The sequence below is a fragment of the Artibeus jamaicensis genome, unplaced genomic scaffold, assembly GCF_021234435.1.
Source record: "Artibeus jamaicensis isolate MK-2021 breed Jamaican fruit bat unplaced genomic scaffold, CSHL_Jam_final scaffold_369, whole genome shotgun sequence".
In the NCBI taxonomy this organism is placed as follows: Eukaryota; Metazoa; Chordata; class Mammalia; order Chiroptera; family Phyllostomidae; genus Artibeus; species Artibeus jamaicensis.
In genome coordinates this window covers 35,048,311-35,068,406 of record NW_026522042.1, presented here as the reverse complement: position 1 = coordinate 35,068,406, position 20,096 = coordinate 35,048,311, and the positions used below count along the sequence as shown (strand labels likewise).

At 39.8% G+C, this 20,096-nt stretch overlaps 1 protein-coding gene and 1 non-coding gene across 8 annotated transcripts in view; both read left to right on the top strand.

Annotated features, from left to right (window-relative positions):
* PDE4D (phosphodiesterase 4D) overlaps positions 1–20,096 on the top strand; it is a 658,809-nt gene that overhangs the window by 619,415 nt on the left and 19,298 nt on the right. The gene's annotated exons all lie outside the window — the stretch shown is intronic.
* LOC119043417 (small nucleolar RNA SNORA38) lies at positions 6,197–6,326 on the top strand. The gene has a single exon (XR_005081400.2). It is a non-coding gene; the product is annotated as a small nucleolar RNA SNORA38 (small nucleolar RNA).

The following is a 20,096-nucleotide window of genomic DNA, read 5'->3' as shown; positions in this document are numbered from 1 at the left end:
TCATTTAAAGTCTATAGTATACAGACAGAAACTATACAGGCCGTATCGATGGCCTTAAAACAGTGCTCTCTCCTTTGTACCTACTTTAGCAATAACATTCTTATTACAGGTTTGTTTCGACTAAAAATGACATCTCTGAATATTCCCTGCTACCCTGGGAAGAAAAGATGTGCTGGTTGACGTTTGCCTGTCAGGGAGCGTCCTGGTGGGCTTTCCCTAAGGCACGCTCTGGTCTGCAGCCTCCGGTCTTTACGACTGGAAAGGGGTGTGCTGCACAGACACGGGCACCGTAATAGGAAACACCTCCGTCTGTCGGAGACGGGACTGGAGAGCAGGAAGCTCTGGCCTGACAAGGAAGTGTCCATAGCAACCAGGCAAAGGTAAGGTTGCCGGTAGCTGTGGTCTTCATGTCAGCAAACCACTGGCTGCTTCAAGGCTGCTCTCCATTGTCAGCCCCGCAGTGTTTGGGTTGCTTTGTTTTGTTTTAGACCTAAAGATGAATAAAGATACCTTAAATTTAAAAATTATCTTAAATAATTTTGATATCTCAAAATATTTTGAGAGAATATATGGAAGTGTCTTCCTTCTGTTGCTCTCCTTTAATTCCACCTGGTCTTTACAATCCATACCCATGAGGGAGAAATAACAGGTATTTCATGACAGTGGGAAATTATTTTTCAAAACTATACAAAAATAAAATTAGCATGTGTCCATTTAAAGAATTTTATGTCATACCGAATTATACAAAATTACAAAGAAAACAGCATTTTTAGTGAGATTACTTTGTCGTTTCTGCCTTTACCTCAAATTCAAGGTTTAGAAAAGGACTGTATTCTTTGACCAAGAAAACTTCAATTTTGTATTTGCTAGGATTTTTTTCAAGCTACAGAAAAATAATGAATTATAGCTTTAATAATGATAGTCTTTGTCCCAAGAATTTAGGAGGAGGATAAATTTCAAATTTGGGGAGGCTTTAACAGTTCTTAATAAAGAGATAGAATGTTTTCATGGATACTCTAAATGTATATAGGTGTAATTTTCATTATTTGCAAGGGAGCCTTATTTCACAAAAGAGGTTAAAGACTGCAAAGGATGAAAAAAGCTATAATTCTGTTAAAAGAGTACACAGAAATTAAGATAGATTTAGGAGAACTAAAGTTTTGAATCTTTTGTGGATTTTTTTGATTTGCTCAAAGTCTTTCATAGATTTAGGAGTTAAGTGGATATTTGCTGACTTACATTAACTATTTCATTAATATACATCTTACTATACTTTATAGGAAGGTACTAGTTGGGCCTACATCTTAATTTTTCTGTATAGTGGAAATGAGCAATAAAATGACAGAAGGGTACATAGTGGAAGAGACAAAAAGGACAAAAACCTCAATCATTACAGACTGAATAATCAGTCTATATGAGAGCAATTATCCTCTGAAAAGTAAAATTCAGTGAAAAAAGTACTTGTTGACTTAGCCTTATTTTTTTTAATTTAGCCCCTATTGTATTTTTCCCATTCTCATTTAGTCCCCTTCTGCTTCCTCCCCACAACACCCGCCACACTGTCATCCTTGTCCCCGAGTCCTTCTTCCTTTCTGACCTGGCCGTACTTTCCAGCATGTTGACATCATCCGTGTGATGCAGACGAGCGGACTTTGACAGCTGGGCAGGAAGACACCAGTATGCACCTCACTTTCTAATAGAAGGTAGAATCCCGATGTTTTCTCGTACTTCGAACCCTAAATTTCCAACTTGGTCCCACAAACAACACACTACACGCCACAACAATTTCTGTCGTTTTTAAAGATGACTGACTAGCTGATGCTCTAGTAAACTTGTCCAAGAGCCACGTGCTTCTTTTTTCACTATTTTTTCGTTTTTAGTCTTTTTGTTATTGTTCAGTTACAGTTGTCCCAATTTTCCCCCCATTGCTCTCCCCATTCCCCCCCCCCACCCCTGACATATGCTTCTTAATACATGCAGAGGTCATTCTTTTTCTAAATGTAGCATCTAGGGGGAGGACAGGGAGAGAGAAAAACAAGTGTTTGTTCTCAGGCTGCATTTTCAAAATGTGAGTGACAATTTTTTGATGTATTGAGCGCTAGGTTCCAAAATTGCAAGAGCAGTTTTAGCAAAACATAAATCCTAGAGGGAAACCCTACAGTGCAGCTTATTTTGAACCTTCCTTGTCCCCTGTGTCGTGTTGGCATAGGGGCAGAAGGGACCTAGCTCCGAGGAACAGTGTGGTGGTGGGACCGCGTGTTAAGTTGGGCGGCAATAGGCAGTTAACAGGTCACAGGTACAAAGTGAAGGGCGATGGGGTCAGTGGTACGAGAAGACCAGCTGACTGGAAAGCAGCTCAGATCCCAGCTGACAGGATTTGGAGGGCCGGTGAGCAGAATTGATGGGATGAAGCTTGATCAGGAATCGGGGGCAACGCTGTGGAAGGATTAACTCGGAAGGTTTAAGCTGGTGTCGGGATTTTTAAATGGCCTGTTACTCCGGGGTTGCCTGTTTTCTGGGAGGAGGGGTAGAATGCGGAGGGAAGATGGACGTGTAGCTAGAGTGAAAAATGAAAATGGAAGGAAAGAAAGTGGTATTAGTGAGGTGAGGAAGGGGAAGGGTGGGGAGAGGAGGAGCGTCTGACGAGGCTGGCCTAGGGTCAGGGCTGCCTTTGGCTGGAGGCAGACTGACCAGTTCGTGTTCCTGCCCACTGTCTGCCTCAGGGTCCACAGGGTGAAATCTGGTCGGAATGAACCTTTGGGACAGCCTTGAAGAAAACGCTAAATCCCCTCTGACTGTTCTGGGGAAGACAGTCGGTTGTGGAGATAAGGGAGGTGGGAGGTCTGACTGGAGAGGGGAGGTTTACACACAGAATGTATTTCTGGGGTTCGAGTCTTCGAACACCAATAGCTGGTGTCACCTCCTCCCCCCGTTGCTTCCGTGAGTCAGGGCCCCAGTCACAGGCAGCTGCTGGGCTGTCCCCTGAGGACCCTGTTGTCTGGGAGTGAGTGCCTGGGGCAGCAAGGTATGAGCTGGACCAGAGGAAGAAAGACTGTGTCAAAGTAAGTGTGAGTTGATTCACTGTCGTATTTCATGCGTAATCATTAGATGCCAAAAGAGAAAAGTGGAACAGAATAGCAAATGACAAATGCCAACCTCTATCTTGATTCTGCGTTAAATCTTCTCAATTCCAATGAGCTTGACAATTTATCTTCTGAATATAAATCCACCCCACCCTAGAGTCCTGACCTTGGATAATTAAATTGCCTCAATCTCTCTGAGCTGCTGTTTCCTCTGTAAATCAGGACTAACAAAATCTATCTCACATGATTATTATGAGAATTAAATGAAAACTGTGTCAAGCACATAGTGTGGTGCACACGCACAGTAGGTACTATGGCCCAGCTGCAGTAAGGATGGGAATTGGAACTATTTTTAAACTTAAAGGTGAACTTCACATGCTGCCATATAAGCAACACAGTGCAACTGGAGCCTGAACCAACACGCCTGGACGACAGAGCTCCAGAGGGTGCCTTTGAAATCCTGATACCCAGTCGTGGTGATTTATGGGACCTCGCTAGCTGGCATATGTGGTGGCCCAGAGCGTTTGTTTACTTTAGTTTGAGCTCCGTTACCTAGCACTCCATGATAGCATATTCTTATTTACACTCTCACTGACCACTCAATTATGATTACTTTGAAAGAATGTATCTGAAGGCAGACGTGAAAAGAAACTTTCATTAGCGTTATAAGGGTTTCATGTAGATAGATCTTCATTTCACTTTGTCTAAAAATTGGTGCACTGCTTACTAGATGGCCCCAATGAGCCCTCCAAATGATTCAGGTTATGATTATTAACAAAAGTGTCATATCAATATCCGGTTACTAGGTGTCTCTTCTTGGGACAAGTAGGAAAGAAAACCAAAAATAAACCCTTTCCATTGGGGCACAGATTTAAAATGACAATCCAGCTGAGAAACCGAGGAGGGGATGAAATGACCTTGAACCTAGCTCCAGCCTGTGAGGAGGTTAGCCATGGGTCTGCCACCGGCTGCATCAGAGGGATAAATTCCCCAGCAGTGTCGTTGTTCTGAGAGTTGGAGATGAGTCACTGAGGAGGTGATTGATGCCTTTCCACTTTCCACTCACTGTCAGCTGCTTTGCAGAGAAATCAAACTTTCATATGCTTAATAAAAGTTGTTTTTTTGTTTTCCATTCGAAAAGTCCTCAGAGGTGAAAGGGATTTGTGAGATCAGCCTATTCACCACCTTCGTTTTCCAGATGAGGTCACCAGGCACAGGAAAGATGGAGTGGCCCAGGACAGAACAGCCCTGTGTTACCTTTGCCAAGGCTTTATCTGGCGAATGAAAATTTGTTGTTGATGGACCCAACCTGGATTTGGGTCTTGTATTGACATCATTACTCTGAATGAGATTTTTCATTGTGACTGTCTTTATTCTTTATGTTGGATATGTGACCATTTTCTAGACCAGGTCCATCTTCATATAAGTCATTATGAGTGGTTTTTGTTATTGTTTTGTGCCTTTTGGCTTCAGATGACTGCAATCTAGCATATAGGTGTTCATGAGGGACTTTTTTTAGAGTGGTTACTGCAGGACATATATCTGCTCCAAAGGTTTTTATAGACAAAATGAGGCTTTTACATATGCGTGTTTTTATTCAAACACATACACATAGGTAATTGGATCGATATATAGATAGACACAGAGGTAGATGATAGATAAATAGATAGATAAAACTTATAGATGCACACACTGAAATATGGCTGCTGTGTAAATTGGTGTGTGTTAATGGATGGTGGGTGGTTCATTGTATTGTGGTCCTGCAGCTGTTCAGAGTATGTTGAACAGTAGGAGCAGAATGACTGAAGAGCATCCCCCAAAAGTGCTACTTAGTCTGGATCTTGAACAATGAGAGTTCAAACAGGTTTCTAATGAGGAGATAGATAATATTCCAGGAGCTAGATGAGGCAGGATACAATGGAACACACTTGTAGATTTATCTTTGTGTTTGTGGGAGTGGGTGAGCAGGGAGTGCTCTGCATGAGTGAGCCTGCCTGGAACAGAAGTCTGAGCATAGGAGCAGAGGCAGGTGTGAGGAACATGTACTGGGACCACGCCATAGAGCCTGAAATGCCTGGCTAAGCCTTTGTCCATCACACAGTAAGTCCTGAAGAACACTTGCATCATATTATAACACTACAAGGAAAATAATAGCCAAATGATTTCAGAAAGATAGGTCTAGTGATGGTATGATGGGTAGATCATATTAAGGGGAAATATGAAAGCAAGAAGAATCTGTTAGAGAATTAAGCATGTTAATAGGTTTATAGTTGTGAGTATATAAAACACAGTTTATTCTTGTGTAAATATTTATTAGTTGTTGTATCATTTTCCATACAAACAACTATAAACTTACTTTTGCCCCACCCTGTATTAAAGCAGTCTCCTTGGCATGTTTTCTGAGTACCCCAAGTGGAAGTTCATGTGTTCTCACTCACTTACTTGCTGCCCTCACTGTTGAGGGCAGGTAACAGCCCACGCTATAACCGTTCACGTTTAGCTGTTGATCATGATTTGTAAGACCTAGAGTGTTGTTGTTTTTTGATATGTAAGTGGTTCAGATATTGACTACTCTTCTGTTTGTTGCAGCTTCTATAATGAAATCCCCAAGCTACATTTTATTTTCATTTGCTGTGTCCAGAGTGAAATCAATTTTAAAGGGTTTAGAAAAAGCTCTTGAAGAATAGTATTCGGTCAATGCAAGCTAATGGTCATTAGCTCAATATTAGCTCCAAGCTTTAAAATGACAGTCACCCAAAGTGGAACAGACTTACACAACCGTGGAAGAAATCCAGGAGAGGAGGACTCCTAATTATGAAGAGTTGTAGGACTGACTCCTCTCTGGGTAGAAGGTTGAACTAAATGTCATTAGAGGAACTTTCCAACTTGGACACAGTTTACACTGTCAGACAATTGTACGTGTGGCGTTCCCATTCTGTCTAACGCATGATTGACTGACTGTCTCTCAAGGCATTAGATTCACACTTGGAAGGTCAGGGAACACAGAGTTGTTCATTTTCATTTGTATTATTTTGTTTTGTTTTTTCCTATAATTTTAACTCTCAGAAGGAAAATTTTTTATATTCTCCCATCTTAAAGATACAAACATCGGACCCTCCTGCAAAGGCATGTCTGTGGCTCCTCGTCTTTGGACACGTAAGAATCGGAGGCACAGAAGTGTGGACCGAAGAGGTCTGGGGCCAGCGGGTGCCCTGTGGGCTCAAGTTCAACCATCCCACATAGAGAGGGAAAAAACATAGGCAGGCGTCTTAGAATACATGTCAGAGTGGTGAACAACCATTTTACTGAAGTGCGAACAAAAGTGATTTAAACAATTTTTTAACTATGTTCTCAGGTCTGAGTTCTTTATTAGAAGAAACATAGGTACATCTTAACTTTGTAGGCAATTAGATAAATCAAAAAAATTTTTTCAGTATCTTAGAGCCAGCAGTTTAGTCTCAAGATATAAGAACAATCACATTTAATTTAAAAAGTTGTTTAAAAGTAATATCTTGAATAAAAATGACTGCCGCAGAATTAATGATGGCTATCGAACCTGTGCTCTATTTTGTGGGTAACAATGTATACTTAAAGTATGGCCACATTTCCTTCTCCAGGAAAATGGCAACATGAATCTAATTTGAATTTCAGAAGAAGAGAATAGAGAGAGTGGGAAAGAGGAAATATTCTGGGATTTCAGTTGAATCCAAAGCAGGAAAAGTTTTAAAAAGATCCTCACATCCAGATATTTCCTAGAGAAATCACAAAAACAGAAACATCAACACAGCCAGAGCAAAGAGGCAGATTGTTGACAAGGATGCAACAGTTAGATTGACAGTGCTTGATTTGAGGGAGGCAGCAGGGGCTCATCTGGTGAGAAGAGACTGTCATACCTGGAACCATCACCGCAGGGGCCTCTGGAACCCGGAGCTGTTAATGGTCTGGCTTCTACGGCACAGGAAGGCACGCTAAAGGGAAGTGGGAGGCTCCAGCACTTGTTGGTGTGCCTTGCCCCCCCCCCACACTGACCGCTGACCGACTTACGCTCCTTCAGAACACATGATTTGCTGACTGAAGTGCCTGAAACAGTAGCTCACAGGTAGTTGGTGCTAGTTAAATATTTGCTGATTGAAGGGATCATCGTCATACACTCATTGGTACTGGACTTGATCTCCTTGGCCCCAAGTCACCATAGGGCGGTGCCAACTGTGCCCTTGGAGATTAGAATTTGGTCCTGAAGCCTACACGGGTGTCTTACATTTGTCAGGTCAGTGCGCTCTGAGAAAACTGCTCCTGTGTGTTTGACATCTCCCGAGCATTTTCAGCTGCTATCAGTGATTCTGATAGTTTATAGACAAACCATTGATTGTGTCAACTATTGGATAGATATTACTGCAGGAATCTTAATGCTGCAGTTTTAATCAGATGGTTTTTCTTATGACAAGTTTCATTTCTGGGCACAATACAAATAGTTCATTGGGCTCCTGACATCTGCTTAGTCCTATGCTAGGTTACCCTCATGACCTCTGACTCCTTCCACACAACCCATAGACCCTAAAGACCGGCTGTGTGTTTTAGTTCTCATAAGAAACTGGGCCTAGATTTGAACCCGGTGAAGCCAACTGGAGAAACCTATGTTCTATGCCAAGGCACTTCTGAGAATCCTCACACTCTACTATTCTGTCACTGTTGCAAAGGAGGAAAATATCCCATTATTGCTCCATTTTTAATTGTGGTTATGGATGCTTTTAGTAAAGTCTTCATTCCTAAAATGTTCAAATAAGGCATAGTGCCATAATAAAAATACTGCCACCTTGAGTGCCAGATTCTAACGTTGGTTATATTGGGTAATCTTGCTTAGGCCTTTACATTACCTACTTGCTGTGCAGAGTGGATTTAAAAAAATAGATTATCTGTTACTGCCCCTCTCATTGGGCTACTCTAAACTGTCTTTAAAAAGTTTGATGAAAATGGTCTGTAAGAATGAAACGTCATTAGAGGATGTGAAAGCAACTACAAAACAACTCTCCCGCAGCTTTCCTCATTCAGAACTTGGTGAAGAATTGGGTGAGAGGCGGGGTTGTGTCCCTAACAGTTAAAAAACTTCATATATTTGTAAAAATTTTTGCACTCCATTCCTGGGACTCTTCTTTGCCTTTCTTATCCTCCTCCAAATCTATACTATTCCCATCCTCCTTCATCTCAGCACACAGCCCAAATATCCACTGGAGCCAGAAGTCAAAGACTTGATTCTTACTGCCTCTTCACTTCCAGCATTCATGTCTTTTTTGTTTAACATTTATGTCTTTGGTCCACTTTGAATTTATTCTTGAGTGCAGTATAAGAAGGTGGTCTAGTTTTATTTTTCTGCACATATCTGTCCAATTTTCCCACCACCATTGATTGAATAGACTATTTTTAGCCCATTGTATGTGCTTGCTTTCTCTGTCCATGATTGACTATAAAGGGTGCGGGTTTATTTCTGGGCTCTCTCCTCTCTTCCATTGGTTTATGTGAGGGTTTTTTTATGTCAGTACCATGCTGTTTTGATTACTATGGTCTTGTAGAATAGTTTCATATTAGCTAGCATGATTCTCCCAACTTTGTTCTTCTTTCTCAGGATTGCTGTTGCTGTTCAGGGCCTTTTGTGGTTCCGTATACATTTTTGAAATATTTGTTCTAGTTCATTGGAATCTTTGTAGAAATTGTATTGAACCTATAGATTGTTTGGGGTAGTATGGACATTTTAATTGTGTTAATTCATCTTATCCATGAACAAGGTATGTCCTTTCACTTATTTGTATCTTCTACTTTTTTTCAGTCTTAATCATTTTCTTCTGCTACAGTATGGATGGGACTGGAGAGCAGTATGCTAAGTGGAATAAGCCAGGCGGTGAGGGACAAATACTATATGATTTCACCTTTAACTGGAACATGATCAACAAAAGAAAAAAGCAAACAAATATAACCAGAGACATTGAAATTAAGAACAATCTAACAATAGCCAGAAGGGTGTGGGGAGGGGATTGTGGAGAGAAAGGTTTTCAGGAACTACTGTAAAGGACACATGGACAAAACCAAGGGGGAGGGTGGAAGCAAGGGAGGGAGGTGGGTTGGGGGGGGGGGAATCCAGACAACTGTGACTGAACAACAATAAAGTAATTTAAAAAAAAAAGAAAGAAAACCATACTGTTCACAATTGCTTCTAAGTGAATAAAATACCTAGGACTAAACCTAACCAAGGATGTAACACTCCTGTACTCAGCATTCGAGTCCTGTTGGCTCTTCCTCAAGTGCTTCCTCTGCTCTTCTGTCTGCTGTTGCCCCTCCACAAACCAGCCTCTCCAGAGACAACTTTTTACAGTGTAAATCACGTCATGTCACTCCCTGCTCAGAACCTGCCAGGTGGTATTCCACTCCCTCTGGAAAGCTCATGAGGAACCACATGATCTTGACCTGGCCCTACCTTGACCTTCCTCTAATCTCATCCTGTACACTTATTCCCTCATACTGGCTGTGCTTTTCTGCTCGTTCAGCCCTTGTTCGGAAAGCTCTGCCCCATCCCATGTCTTCTGGTTGGTTTCTTCTAGTCATTAGGGTCTCATCTCAGCTATTACCTGCTCCGTGCAGCTTGTCCCGACTATTTAATAGTGCACCATTGCAGTATTATGTTACCCCTTTTCTTTAACCAGCATGTTTGTCTCTTTTTTTTTGGTCTAAGGCTTGTTTTTTGTCTTTCTGCCTCAAGAAAGACAGAGGTTTACATGAACAGGGAATTTTCTGTCTTATTCATTATTGTATCACCCATGCTGACACATATTATCTGTTTTATATTGTATTTTGTTGAGTGAATAAGTAAATAATCATCCTAAAAAATTATTTGATATTTAAGCCCATTACTTTTCACAACACATTGAAACCCTAGTATTTTTGGTTATGCTTGTTAATGTGAAGAAAGCAGAATGAGGTAGTAAAATAAGTTTGAGAAATTCCAGGTTACACAAAATGTAAAAGGTTGTTTATTACTGTTCTTAGTAAAGCCTTTAATATGCTAATAGTGAACACAATCCCCAAGAAGGTTAGCGCAATGTCAAAAGTTTATTTTACACTGATTGTCTTCTGTGAGAACGGAACTGCTGTTCTTTACAACACCTTCTGGGAAATGCTGCCTTAAACAGAACCCCACCGTAAGAGAGTGGGGGAAATGAATGTTTACTGACTGTATGAAGGCTGATCTGTACTGACTGTAAGAACAAAACACTGACAACCAAGGACTCTAAAAAATACAGCCTATGAAAAAGTGAGAGAAGAATTCAGAAATGAAACATCAGTTGAGACTCTTCAGTTTTCTGCAAGCAGCTCTACCCACTTCACTGGATTATTATTTTTAATCTCTTACAGCTGGCATAGTGCTTGGCCTAGAATGAACATACAGTAAAATAAATATCCATTGACTGTTCATTATTGGGTGAGCAAATATGGCCCAGGATCACCATTAAATAATTAAAATCAGTTTATTTGTTTAAGAAAGCAGAAAATATCTAAAATATGTTAGGGAATTTTTTATTCCAGAGGATTAAATAAAAATGCTATATTAATAGCTATGAGGATAGTAAGGCTTTTCATAAATAGGAATTTACCATATACAGTATTGTACTATTCAAAGCTAACTTGGACTGCAGACAGACATGCCTATTTGCTGGGGACGTAATGGTGGAGATCTTTGAAAGATGTAAAAACGTTATTTTAAAGTTGGATTTTGAGGTAAAATTTACACATGGTAAGATACACTCTTTTTAGATGTGGTTGAGTACATTTTGACAAATGTATACAACTGGATGACTACCACCAGAATCTAGATGCAGAATATTTCCCTCACCAAGAAGTTTTCGCTTGCTCCTTTGTAGTCACTCCCCTCCTCCTCTCCCAGTCACTGGCGCCCAGTGACCTGATTGCCCCTGTAGCTCTGCCTCTCCAGAGTGTCCTATGAATGAAATCACACAGCATACCTGTAGCCTTTTGTAAGTGGCTTCTTTCACTTTGCATATTGCTTTTGAGATTTCATCCATCAGTAACATGTTGCATGTATTAGTAACATGTTTCTTTTTATTGCTTTCTAGTATTTAGTTTATGGATGTATCACAATTTGTTTATCCATTCGCCAGTTGATATCTGGGCTATTTGCAGGTGTCAGCTGATAAGAATAGAATTCCTATAAACATTTGCATTTAGGTTTTTGTATGGATTTATGTCTTCATTTCTCTTAGGTGAATAACTAGGGGTGGGATTATTGAATCATATAGTCAGTGTTCTTGTGAGCCTTGCAAGGAAGTGCCAAACTGTCTCTAAAAGTTGCTAGACTGTTTTGCATTTCCTCCAGCAACGTGTGAGAGTTCTGTTTGCTCTGCATCCTGGCCAGCGTTTTATATTGCCGGTACTTCTCCTTTCAGCCATTCTAGTATGTAGTAGCGTCACACCTTGGCTTTAATTTTTATTTCCTTAATCACCAATGACTGAAATCAGCCTGGAGTGCCTCCTGATTTCATACAGTATTTGTAAGATACGTTTTTTGTTTTCCGACCTGACTCCTCAGAACAAAGCTGTTCCTCAAATGGCATTCAGACCCATTATCACTAGAGGGCAGTAAACACAAGCATATTTAGCGGATTTACTTACATTAAGGTTGTGTTTGTACTATTAATGCCAATCAAAGAAAATACAGCTTTTATGATGAAAAATTAGATTTTAAATTGCTATCTAAAATATAGGTTATAAATTAATTCTACATTTTTGTTTCCCTCTAAAACTACTTGTAAGGTCATTGAAATAGAAGAAACACTCTTACTGTTAAAGACTGTTAAAGACACTAGTATGTTCTCCTCACTGTGTTTAATGCCCTTCTCTCAGGATTCTTCAAGGAGCATTTAGCAAGTAGACTGGCATGTGCCGAGCTGAACAGTATTGGATATGTGAGAGCCCACTTTGTGCAGATTTGCTCCTCGGTGAATAACAACTCCCAGAATTTTGATGTTACGTAGGAAGGTGTAAAATAAATAAAGATTGAATATAGAATAAAATATTTTCCAAAGCTACAAGTTCTACCAAAAACATGCTGTTACCAGGAAAATCTGTTAGGTTGGAGAAATCTAAAAGTTAATACACTGTCTATTTTAAATTTCTTAAACATTTAAAGCATAGTACTATCTTGTATAGCTTGGAATTTATTATGTTAAAGACATAATGTTTATAAACTCTAAACTAAATATAGATTAATGCCTGAAACACTTTTTTTGGTAATTTAGAGTACTCTAACACCAGACAAGCCTGGGTTCAGATCCACTCTGCTACTTGGCTTTGTGACCTTGGGTGAGGCACTTGACCTTCTGAGCCTCAGTTTCTTCATAGTTTGGGGGTTTTTTTCTTGTTCTAAAATGTGTCACACATACATTCATATGTAAACCTTCTGGGTGTTCGAGAGCAGAGGACCCCCGGTCGGGAATTGGAGTTCTAGCTGTGTGAGGGCGCCCATGTCTTTCTCAGGTAACACTCCAATCCCGCACGCGAGTAGGTCTCATTGTCAGCGCGGCTGCCTTTGCCCGGACGCCAGCCTCCTAGCTGCAGAGAGGTGACTGCGGTGAGAGCTGTGGTCCTTTCCCTCAAGACACTGAAGTCAGCACAGGATTAGGGATGAATGAGTCCACCCCTAAATCCATACCATTTATCACAGACTTGCATCAGCCTCATTATATGATGAACTGTTCATACACCGTGAAGAGCAAGACTAAGAGAAGCCTGGGTTTGCCTCTCAGCCCCGTCACACAGGGCAAGTTACTGAATATTTGAGTGCCTGCCTTTTCACCTTAAAATGGGGATAATATCTGTCCTACCCGGATGTTACAGAGGTTACAGATAAGATACATAAAGCTCTTGGTGCATAACAGATGCTTAATAAATGTGGTGTCATACCCATTACAGAGTTCTCATTAAAATTTTCAGGAGCCAAGTCTGACCCTGAGAGTTGTATCTGTCGGGCCCTGGCCTGGCCTGGGTTGTTTAGATTCCTCTGCAGCTGCCACCTCCATGGCGGTGGGAAGGAGCTCCTAGTCTGGCTCTCATGATGGGAAAACGAACTGCATTTTCATTTAAATCAGAGCTTTAAAAATTATCGTCATCATCATCTCCCTTACTGCAGCAGATTGGGGGGTATGTCTGTGGTTCACTGACTACTTTGAGAAGTGTAAAGAAAGAAGCTCTGCTTCCTGCCTCACACATCCTCCTGATTTAGGGGTCACAGTTCAAGGCAAAGGAAGCAACTGGAATGGTGATCCTTCACAAACTGGGGGACACCTTCAGGGTACACTTATTGGGGAGTACTCCTGGAATCTCCAGGGCAGAAGCCAGGGAAGCTAGACGTCCTGGATACACAGGACAGTCCTTCCTGGGGGATCGCTGCAGGTCCCAACCACCGGTCATGCAGGTAAAAAAGTCACTTATGATTATCTGAGCCTAGAACAGTTACTTTTTACATATAAGTGTGTTCTTCCTCCCTCCCTCTCTCACCCTCCTCCCCAACCCCATCTCCCTCTCTCCCTTTCTGTCTTTCTCTCTCTGTCCCTCTCTCAAATTCTCCCGGTGGCCTTGTGATAAATCAGCATGGGCTTCCTCATAACCCATTAGTCTTAGAACAGTCAGACTTTCTCACAGAGTGACTCAGGGATCCCAACAGCACACCCAAGAAGACCAAGGTAAAAGCTGCAGGACTTCTTAGGACACCCTCCACAGTCACAACGCATCACTTGGTCCCACAGGCCTGCCAGCTCAGATTCGATGCAGGGTCATTTTTGGAGACCAGCTACCTCAGTGACCCATTTCCCAAGAAGGACACTGACACACCAAGAGGTGAGATGACGTGTTGAGGGCTGTGCCCTAAAGGATCTGAACTCAGAGTCTGTGTTCTTAGTAGACCTTTCATCAAATTCTTTTAAGATGTTTTTAGAACAGCCCCAAAGAAGGGGTATCAATAGATACACTATCTTTAAATCCCCTCTTCATGGTACCTTAGTAACGCAGAACCTGATAACTGAGGTTGACGAAGGGAGCTGAGAGCAGCCATGCAGCACCAGTGAGGACATGCGTCCCTTCCGTTTGTGAATTCTGAACACTAACTGTGTTTTATAACCGCACTGTTCTTTTATGTTGGGTGGAGGAAGGACTTTGTTGTGTCTGTGTTATTATCGGGGAAGCCACTTGTTTTGTTTTGGATTTGGGAGAGAGAAGCAATTCAAATGCCTCATTGCCATTTTCAGAGCAGCTTTTATTTTGAAGAAAGAGAAATCAGAGAATATTAAAATTCATAGAAATGATTCCATAAGGATTGGCAGTCCTTATTTGAGAATGAGCTATGAGTTTCGAAGCATTTCGTGGTGGTTATTCATCACTGTGAGAGGGAAACCCCACTCATCCTTTCCTGCGGCAGCCTCAGCTGTAGGGATACCATTTTTAAACTGCCTGTACCAGAGGTGAGGAGGAGGAAACTCGCCTCCTCAGAGGTTTGCCCTCGCCAGCCAATCACGAAGCACCCTGGGCCTAGTCCAGGCCTCCTGTCCTGATAGATCCAGAGATGGAGAGCAATTGGTGCATACTTGAGGTTTTATGGGTGGGGTTTCTTGTCACTCCTGCCAGCTTCTCCGCAGTTCCTTATTTGGTAGCTTTTGATAGAACTTGTCTTTCTTGCAGCTAAGCATATTGGCATACATTATTCATTAATCCTGGGAGCCCAGGGAGAGAACGATGCAGACCTTTAGATCTTTAGATATTTCCTTCTTACATGAATTTTCTTTACTCAGAATAGTTGCTGAATGCTGTTCCATTCTGGAGTTTTACAAATGGCATGTGTTCGGTGGGAAGACGGCTGGATGTCAGATGGGATCTAATGCAAGGCTTTCTTATATATACTTAATTCCCAATAATCTTTAAAAACCCACACACTCCTAGGGTTGTGGAGATTGAACTACCAAGGTTTTGAAGATATATATGTTTCAGAACTTACTGTCTCTCTATATAATCAATCAAACATGCCTGAAGCAAACTACTTACTGTCAGTGTCTTGGGGCTACATAAAGGTAAGGTTTATTTAGCCTGATTACTCTGATTGTGTAGCTGATCGTTGTAATAAATTACAATGGAGTTAAGCTTTCTAAGCAATCTTTTACTTTTTCTTAGACGCGACTGCAGAAGAAATACGTGTTTTTAGTAGCCAAAATAAGGAGAAATTGTGTAACTTCTCTTAGTTGTAGTTGGCATGTTAAAATAGCTTTTTAGTGTGCAGCGGCTCTTCTGCTTGTCATGTTGTGTGGATTCCAGTTATGCTTGTAAATATCAAGTGTATTAATTGAAAGGCAAGTAAATAAGTCGACTGGCAATAAATTGCTGAGCAAAATGACTTATACCGGTGTATGGCTTCCAGTTTGTAGCACTTAAAATTTATAAAAAATTAATTAGTGGATCTTTCTAAAAACCTGCACTAGTTTAACCTGATGAAAAGTGTGTTTTGTTCACCTTTGGATGTAATCTAGATGCCATTTAAAAATTAACATTACTTGACTTTTTAAGTGATGTATTATTAAAATGAAACCTTGATTATCTATTTGTAACACTTGAAGAAATGTATGTTATATGATACTGCTACTTTTGTTAATCTGAAGAAATGGATTAATATGCTGAAGTGAGTAAAAATCACAGTCCTGGCCAGCAGGCTCCTTGCATGCCCCCGGCAGTGCCAGCCTGGTGATCACGGCAACAGAGCCAGGAGGCAGAAAGACCTTCTTCAGTCCTAAATGCAGCATCCCCTTCAGAAATTGAAACTTAGTCTTGAATGCTTGAGTATATCACAATAATGCATTATTTTTAACAATCCTTTTTCATTACTTTAAAAACTCAGGTTGAAATATTGTTTTACTTTCTTTGTTCCTTTTTAAAGGAAAATTTACACTTTGCTATGAGATTTTCTGTATTCTAAGAAAACATTTCAGTTTTAGTTGTCCAGGTAGTATGATTCCCCACCTCCCTTTTAATCTGTGGACAGTCCAAATTTTTTTATTGTTTTTATAAAATGCAGATTTTCATTTAAATTTTGATAACCATTTCTTGGCTAAATTTTTTTAATATAGAAAAGTATAAAGGGTAATAAAGGAAACTCTCATAATCCCAGAACTCACCTCTTAGCTTTTAGACGGATATTGGATATGGATATGTCTTTGAAGGTTTTCACATTTGTATTATGATTATGAACAATACCTCTAGAATTCTCAGGATAGATTTTTAGTCTATATCTTTTTGAGGATAATTTTTGCTGGACAGCTTTGTTTATGTTTTAATATTATATTGCTAAAAACAATATAACATCAGACAAGATAGGGTGCATTCAGGGTGGTGTGGCCCTAGACTAAAAACAGTATCATATCAAGAAGAACAAATAATTTCCCTTAAGAAGGACAAATATAAATATATTTAGTCTTATACATATTATTATTGTACAGCCAGTGCAACATCTATTTTAGCTTTTTATGCTGATGTCTACCAAACACATAGTGTATCATAATGTGGCATATTTAAATGACTTTTAACAGACTATTATGTGGCGGGGTGGGGGGCGGGGACAAGCATTTTCTAAATGTTAACCTTTATCACTTTCTTAATCATAGATTAGGAGAATATACAATGTACCCAGTAGCACATGGGCACGAATACAGGAATAAAGGGGTTGAATTTAAGAGTCTTAAAGTTTTAATTATTTTATTTTTCTTCCTCCACGGTCTTAAATGTAGACTAAATCGAGGGACTGGAGTTTAAACTGCAAACCGCAGCATTCAGTCCAGCTGCATCCCGCTCCCCTCTGTGCTGCACATGCTGCAGGCAGACACCCAGTGCAAATGAGAACAAAGGCTGCGGACGCGTGAACTTGGAAATCTTCTCTTTGCTGCAACTAAGTGATTCTATATGTTTAGATAATAACCAATCGAAATAACTCATCGTCAGAAAACATTTAGAGGTCGCTTTTAAAAATATCTAAAAGCTCAAATAAATTGTTCTGTACTCTGCTACCAGATCTTTTGAAAAGCAGCTCTATATTTTATCTCTTCTAAATCTGCAAATTGACATTATTCTAGGAGAAATACATTTTATCACCTCTTCTAAATAATTTTCCTCCTCTCAGTAATTTTACATAGAAATCCAGATAATGTGTAGCAGTCTTAAAATGAGAGAAATTCACACTTACATGAATAACAATAAAAAAATAATATTCCTCTTTCTGCACCCAGGAAAAAAATCATTGTTGAATGGTTTATTGTCCTTTATATCCAGCTATACACTCCAAAACCAGATTGTAACATCAGCTGCCAGTTGAGAAAGCACTGTGGTTATCATTTTGCCTTCCTGGACTCCAAGTTTCATATAGATAGCAAAAAAGGGAGGCCATTTTAATTCCTTTTAGAAAGTGTTATATTGTAACTTAATTGACTCTTCAAAGATTGTCTTTGGGTGATTCCCCCCTACCCATTCCCTTGGGAAGAAAGGGGACTGCCTAAAAAGTTATCTCTTCTAGTTGTGTTAAAAGAAATGTTGACTTCCTTAGAGCCCCTCACTTGCCTTGGTGGGGAGATAGGTGTGCATTGAACAATTTCTCCACACCATGCTTTTGGGTTTTGAACAAAGGCAGAAGAGTAGTCTGGGAATTAGATATGATGCAGAAATAGTCAGTGGAATGCACAATCTGTAATTTATCAGTCTACACAATGGATTCCTTTCACTGGCGTTTGTTGCCTTGGTTATGTGTACTGACCGGCTATTTTGATGACTTACATAAGTATACTGCCTGGAAAATTACACTTCATTCTCTACATTCTTCCAGGTAAATTGAAGCATTTGTGTAGGGAACCTACAGGTCCCATGCAGTGTTTCAGCTTTAACATATGGCGACATATTCCTCATACCATGTTGCTTACAAGGTAGAAAGTAGTTCTGTAGGCAACCGGGTCCCCATCTAACTTTCCCAACCACCCCTTCAGCTTGCATTGAGTTACATGGAGAGAAATGCATGGAGTGCAGGTGGTCAGTGTGGCTCCTGCATAGACTGTGGAGAGGCTGGGAGCAGCCGAAAGCCTTGCCTATTCCCCATCCTATAAAGAAGACTTTGTCCTGACTGGGCAGCTCTTCCTAGAAACTGTTAGCTCGTAGCATGGACAGTTTCAGATCACAGAGCTATTTCATTAAATGTATGTTTAAGATGTTTAGCAGACTCTTTTGAACACATTTGCCTAAAGATTTTTTCCAAAAGTAAATTTTATTTGTTAAGCAAGGATTTACTTTGAGTCTTGTGCATCCTATTACTATAGTTTTTAGGCATGGTGACTATTCCCTACATGAATAATACCCTAACTTATTTATTGGAATGAGTAGGGGAGCTAGATATTGAGATAGGTACTTTAATGGGCATAATTTTATCCAGCTTTTACATCTCTTTGTCCTATAGTGATAAAAATCAGCCATCACTATAAAAGACACAGGGAAATAGAAAGAGCTCAAATAATGTGGAGTGCTTATGTCCAGGCAAAATAAAAGACACTTTATATCAGATCATTTAATTAGTTTATAGCCTGTAACTTAAGAAAATATAACTTTATAAAAGACTGACAGGAAATGTTTTGAACACTATTGTAAATGTCTTCATGAGTAAATATTCTTACAAGGCCCCAGAATTTATTTTTTCCCCAGTGAATCATAACATATAATTCTAAGTGAAAATTAACAACTCATGTTTTGTACACTGCATGATGCCAGCTTAAGAAATGTACATCCATACAAATGAAAAAATGCAGGGGAGGAAGTGTAGCTAATTATGTATGGTTAGCTCTGAGCAGTGAGGATATATGTGATTTCTAAATTTATATCTAGATTTCTATATCGCGTGTGCAATTTATCATCAGAGACAAGTTATTAAAAAGTACATAAATAAAGAAAGTGAACTTGATATTTTGGAGTCTGAGAATAAGCTCTCTCTATTCTTGTAAATTAACAACCAAAGGAATTTGTGTTGGTATGGGCAGTTCAGTGTTGGCTGCAGGATAATGCTAATAAGCATCTCTTGTATCTGGTAGTTTTATTTAAATGTTTTTATTGATTTTCCTTAGTGCTTTGTGGTGATAAATTCTTACACCTAATCTACCTGGTCAACAAGATTGACTTTGGAAGTAATTTGACAAATTATCTTGAGTTAGAACATCGTGGTGTGATTTATGCAGAGAAGAAAGGCTTTTTTCTTTTTAATTCTAATAAACTGATTAAACACTGTGTTCAAATTACATTTTAAATATCACTAAATGATAAGCACATTATCTCTTTCCCCCAGACTTAAATGATAACTTATGGTGAAATTCAAAATTTTAAAGGCAACTAAATATTAGAATAAAATATGACTTTTTAGGTCAAGTATCTAATTGACAGTTACTGTATATATAGAAAAATTTTTTTTCTGTACATTAGGGAAATATTAAGGTATGTTAAAAGGCCTGATTAGGCAATTTGAGAGTCCGAGGAAGACATGACCAAGCAGTTGATGACGGGAAGGCGTAATGTCTCTGGGAACTCTGGAGTCCAATGCCGTGTGGTGGTGGCGGGTAGATCCCAGGGTTTCTTTGGATAAAATGGGCACCATGGCATCAGTTAAAACAAAACTATGAAGTAATGAAGTAAAGTATTGAAAACTGACCTGTTTTGTTTAAATGTGACTTTGGGAAATGGACCGAGAAATTCTGTGGATGCTGAGAACCAATAAATCTTACCCTCCCTACTTGGAAAGAACTTCACAAAGGAAACATTGTGTAGTATCCATTCATGTATTTTATTTCTCGGTAATTTTGGAAGCATTCTCAAGTGTGTTTGGTTTTGCTCTGGGGTAAAAGACTACAGTTTAACCTCTGACCCATACACATACTCATTTCTGCTAATGACAAT